Source organism: Pan paniscus, chromosome 11 (assembly GCF_029289425.2).
Source record: "Pan paniscus chromosome 11, NHGRI_mPanPan1-v2.0_pri, whole genome shotgun sequence".
Taxonomy (NCBI): Eukaryota; Metazoa; Chordata; class Mammalia; order Primates; family Hominidae; genus Pan; species Pan paniscus.
The window spans coordinates 45623505-45629504 of record NC_073260.2 but is presented as its reverse complement, the minus strand read 5'-3'; positions in this window follow the sequence as shown (position 1 = coordinate 45629504).

Below are 6000 nucleotides of genomic sequence, written 5' to 3'. Positions count from 1 at the left end.
AGAATGGGGTCATAATGACACGAGAGCATGCAGTGGAAGTGTTCAGTGCACAAGAAGGGTTTAATCACCATCAGCCATCATCGCAGTTGTCATCATCCCCCTCCCAGGCAGAGAGGTGCCTGGCCTCTCCTGTTGGCCCTTGGAGGGTGCAGGGGCAATGGCCCCAGGCCTGCCCTCCAGACTCATAGTTAATGAGGAGCTGATAAATGGCAGGGCTATGTGGGCTCCGCTTCCAAAGCTGTGCCTTGCAGGCTCTCAAAGCAGCAAGTGTTTACATGCTCAGAACAAGTGTCCTGAGGCCTGCACTTTGTCAGACACTTTAACACTGTGGCAGGGCTGGGTGGCCCAGCTTCATCCCCAGTCTGGATGGCATAAGGGCGACTTACTGGGGGAAAGTACAAGGAGTGACACCAGTTCCAGGGCAGGATGAAGACAGCTCTTCTCTCTCTGGCTACTGGAAGTCCAGCTGTCAGGCTCCAGGGGACTCCCTGAGACAATGGCACCTGCCCAGGGGTGTGTGGAGGGGGACAGTCCCAGCTCTAACGTTGGCTCTGCCACCTTGGCTGTGGTCAGCCCGAGCCTCGAGGTCCTCAGCTGCACATGTGCCAGCCTCACAGTCCTCACATGGGGGTTTGCTGTGTGGTGGGATGGGGCAGGCCTGGAAGCTCAGGGACCTCCACTTTGCCTCCATTCTGCACATGGTAATCATAGTGGTAGTGATGGCCCACCAGCCTCACACAGTAAATGCTAAGTCCCCAGCCCTGCTTTGAAACCCTTCAATATATTATTGAATCAACACAAAATCCCATGAAGCACAAGCCTAAAATTTTTTGCATTTTCAGAAGAGCTCAGGAAGATGAAGTCCCTCCCTGGGGTCCCACAGCTGCCACCTTTAAGCCTGGGAGGTGTGCTGGTCTCCACCACCTAGTCAACTCAGGAATGGGCTTGAAGATTCAGACAAAGAAAGCAAGGCTTGAAAAGGCTGAATGACCTCTCCCCAGGCAGACAGCAGACAGAAGAGGCTGGGCCAAGATCGGAGCCTAAAGCCCATTCATTCTGTGGACTCCAGGAAGAGTGGTCCCTGTGTCCAGGCTGCCCAGGCTGCTGTGGGTGTCATGTAATCAGCCCCACAGCAGCAGCAGTCATTGTCACAGGGACAGCCCTGCCCACACCTGCTGGGTGGTGGCCCAGCCGCTGTCCTGGAGCTTCTTAGGTTTCTCTCTAGCCTCTCTTGGAGCTCACACATCCTCTAGGGAAGAGGTCCTGCACTATCTCCCTGTGATGGGGCCAGCTCTGGGTTCATGGTGTGACCCTGCTTCCTGGAAAAGTCTGGGATGACTGCACCATCCATGATTGGTGACTTCCAGGAACTGAAGGTCGCCTTGGTCCCACCCTCCTAGAGTCCTGGGTCCCTGGGATGCCCCTAATGCAATCTAGGCAGGCCCCACCCTCCACCTGCTCACGTGGCCCTTCCTTGGCCTGCAATTTGACTGTCCCCACCCTCGGCCCCTCCCTGACCTGTCAATACCATCCAGCTCCTCATCTCCTCTGAACCCCTCACCAAGCCACTGGTTCACCCTTTCCCATGCCTGGGGCTGGCAGGGCCAGCAGCCTCTGCCCATCATGCCCTGCCCCATGTGATGCTGGGAAGCACCACCATCCCTGAGCCTTCAGGTCCCACCTGTATGCCTGTGATGACGTTGAAAAGAACTTGCCAAAGTCTCAGGATACAAAATCAATGTGCAAAAATCACAAGCATTCCTTTACACCAACAATAGGCAAGGAGAGCCAAATCATGAATGAACTCCCATTCACAATCACTACAAAGAGAATAAAATACCTACGAATACAGCTAACAAGGGATGTGAAGGACTTCTTCAAGAAGAACTACAAACCACTGCTCAAGGAAATAAGAGAGGACACAAATAAATGGAAAAACATTCCATCCTCATGGATAGGAACAATCAATATCATGAAAATGGCCATACTGCCCATCAAACTACCATTGACATTATTTACAGAATTAGAAAAAACTATTTTAAATTTCATATGGAATCAAAGAAGACCCCATATAGCCAAGATAATCCTAAGCAAAAACAGCAAAGCTGGAGGCATCACGCTACCTGACTTCAAACCATACTACAAGGTTACAGTAACCAAAACAGCATGGTACTGCACCAAAACAGATATATAGACCAATGGAACAGAACAGAGGCCTCAGAAATAACACCACACACCTACAATCATCTGATCTTTGACAAACCTGACAAAAACAAGCAATGGGGAAAGGATTCCCTATTTAATAAATGGTGCTGCGAAAACTGGCTGGCCATTTGCAGAAAACAGAAACTGGACCCCTTCCTTACATCTTATACAAAAATTAACTCAAGATGGATTGAAGACTTAAATGCAAGACCTAAAACAATAAAAACCCTAGAAGAAAACCTGGGCAATACCACTCAGGACATAGGCATGGGCAAAGACTTCATGACTAAAACACCGAAAGCAATAGCAACAAAAGCCAAAATTGACAAGTGGGATCTAATTAAACTAAAGAGACTCTGCAGAGCAAAAGAAACTATCATCAGAGTGAACAGGCAACCTACAGAATGGGAGAAAATTTTTGCAATCTATCCATCTGACAAAGGGCTAATATCCAGAATCTACAAAGAACTTAAACAGATTTACAAGAAAGAAACAAACAGCCCCATCAAAAAGTAGGCAAAGGATATGAACAGACACTTCTCAAAAGAAGACATTTAGACAGCCAACAAACATATGAAAAAAAGCTCATCATCACTGGTCTTTAGAGAAATGCAAATCAAAACCACAATGAGATACCATCTCACGCCAGTTAGAATGGCAATCATTAAAAAGTCAGAAAACGACAGATGCTGGAAAGGCTGTGGAGAAATAGGAATGCTTTTACACTGCTGGTGTGAGTGTAAATTAGTTCAACCATAGTGGAAGACAGTGTGGTGATTCCTCAAGGATCTAGAACCAGAAATATCATTTGACCCAGCAATCCCATTACTCTGTATGTACCCAAAGGATTATAAATCCTTCTACTATAAAGACACATGCAAACATATGTTTACTGTGGCACTGTTCACAATAGCAAAGACTTGGAACCAACACAAATGCCCATGAATGATAGACTGGATAAAGAAAATGTGGCACATATACACAGTGGAATACTATGCAGCCATAAAAATGAATGAGTTCATGTCCTTTGCAGGGACATGGATGAAGCTGGAAACCATCATTCTCAGCAAACTAACACAAGAACAGAAAACCAAACACCACATGTTCTCACTCCTAAGTGGGAGTTGAACAATGAGAACACATGGACACAGGGAGAGGAACATCACACCCTGGGACCTGTCAGGGGGTGGGGGGGTAGGGGAGGGATAGCATTAGGAGAAATACCTAATGTAGATGATGGGTTGATGGGTGTAGCAAACCACCATGGCACATGTATATCTATGTAAAAAACCTGCACATTCTGCACATGTATCCCAGAACTTAAAATATAATAAAAATAATTTTTAATAAAGAAAGAAAATGGCCATACTGCCCATCAAGCTACCACTGACATTCTTCACTGAATTAGAAAAAACCGTTTTGAATTTCATATGGAATCAAAGAAGACCCCATATAGCCAAGACAATCCTAAGCAAAAACAACAAAGCTGGAGGCATCACACTACCTAACTTCAAACTACGCTACAAGGCTACAGTAACCAAAACAGCATGGTACTGGTACCAAAACAGATATGTAGACCAATGGAACAGAACAGAAGCCTCAGAAATAACACCACACATCTACAACCATCTGATCTTTGACAAACCTGATAAAAACAAGCAATGGAGAAAGGATCTCCTATTCAGTAAATGGTGCTGGGAAAACTGGCTGGCCATTTGCAGAATACTGAAACTGGACCCCTTCCTTACACCTTATACAAAAATTAACTCAAGATGGATTAAAGATTTAAATGTAAAACCCCAAACCATAAAGCACCCTAGAAGAAAACCTATAAACCTAGGCAATACCTTTCAGGACATAGGCATGTGCAAAGACTTCATGACAAAAATGCCAAAAGCAATTGCAACAATAGCCAAAATTGACAAATGGGATCTAACTAAACTAAAGAAAGAAAGTATCATCAGAGTGAGCAGGCAACCTACAGAATGGGAGAAAGGTTTTGCAACGTACCCATCTGACAAAGGCCTAATATTCAGAATTTACAAGAACTTAAACATATTTACAAGAAAAAAAAAACCAACCCCATCAAAAAGTGGGCAAAGGATATGAACAGACACTTCTCAAAGGAAGACATTTATGCAGGCCTGGAAGCTCAGGGACCTCCACTTTGCCTCCATTAAACATTGCCTCCAACAAATATTAAAAAGAGCTCAACATCACTGATCATCAGAGAAATGCAAATCAAGACCACAATGAGATACCATCTCACATCAGTCAGAATGGTGATTATTAAAAAGCTAGGAAACAATAGATGCTGGCTGGGCTAGGGAGAAATAGGAATGCTTTTACACTGCTGGTGGGAATGTAAATTGGTTCAACCATTGTGGAAAACAGTATGGCGATTCCTCAAGGATCTAGAACCAGAAATACCATTTGGCCCAGAAATCCCGTGACTGGGTATCTACCCAAAGGAATATAAATCATTGTACTATAAAGACACATGCACATGTATGTTTGCTGCAGCACTATTTACAATAGCAAATACATGGAACCAACCCAAATTCCCATCAATGATAGACTGGATAAAGAAAATGTGGCACATACATACCATGGAATACTATGCAGCCATAAAAAGGAACGAGATCATGTCCTTTGCAGGGACATGGATGAAGCTAGAAGCCATCATCCTCAGAACACTAACACAGGAACAGAAAACCAAACACTGCCTTTTCTCACTCATAAGTGGGAGTTGAATACTCGGGAGGCTGAGGCAGGAGAATGGCGTGAACCCAGGAGGCGGAGCCTACAGTGAGCCGAGATCGCGCCACTGCACTCCAGCCTGGGTGACAGAGCAAGACTCCGCCTCAAAAAAAATAAATAAATAAAAGAACACATGGACACAGACAGGAGAACAACACACATCAGGGCCTGTTGGGGGAGTAGGGGGTGAGGAGAGGAAACTTAGAGGATGGACCAATAGGTGCAGCAAACCACCATGGCACATGTATACCTGGGCAACAAACCTGCACATTCTGCACATGTATCCCATTTTTTTTAGAATAAATAAATAAATATATTAAAAATTTTTTAAAAAGGAAATACCTTGCAAGGTTTCCTTCTGCTTCATAGCAGCCTGCAACTCAGCAGGTTAAGGTGCTCAGTCCTATGGCTCTAGGAAGGGGGTCAGCTCTCTGCTGAGGTGCTGTGTGACCCCTGGTAAGTTAATTAGGCTCTCTGTACCTCAGCCTCCTCTGTAAAATGAGGGTGATAAGAATGCCTACCTCAAAGCTTTGTTCTGAAGACTCAATTAGCTACTATATATAAACAGAGTGCTGGACACATAGCAGGTGCTACATAAGTGCTTCCTGTCATTAGAGTGACTTTTGTCTGTACTTTCGGGTGTGGATGTGATTAGCTCTAAGAAGTGGAATAGGCCTGGACTTACCTTCCCTCCCTGCATGGTGCCCATTAGGGTCCTTGTCCCCATTTGTCACTCAGCCAGGGAGCCAGGTGCCCAGGTCTGCCTGCCTACATCCACAGAAGAGCCACCTTGGCCTGCCTGGTCCCTGAGAAATGAGCCTCGGCTGCAGGTTTATCTCCTCCTGGGCAGTGGGCATCCTGGGCCAGCCTGAGGCTTCCTGGCCCCTCTTAAGCCTGCCCTGGGCGGATGCTCAGCTCACACCATGTAGAGGTTTCAGAGGGGGCAATGCCACTCTAGACTTGGAACCCTAACCTGCTTCCAGCCTGGTCCTGCAGTGACCAGCAGGGCAGCGTGACTGCCCCCTCCCCCAGGGC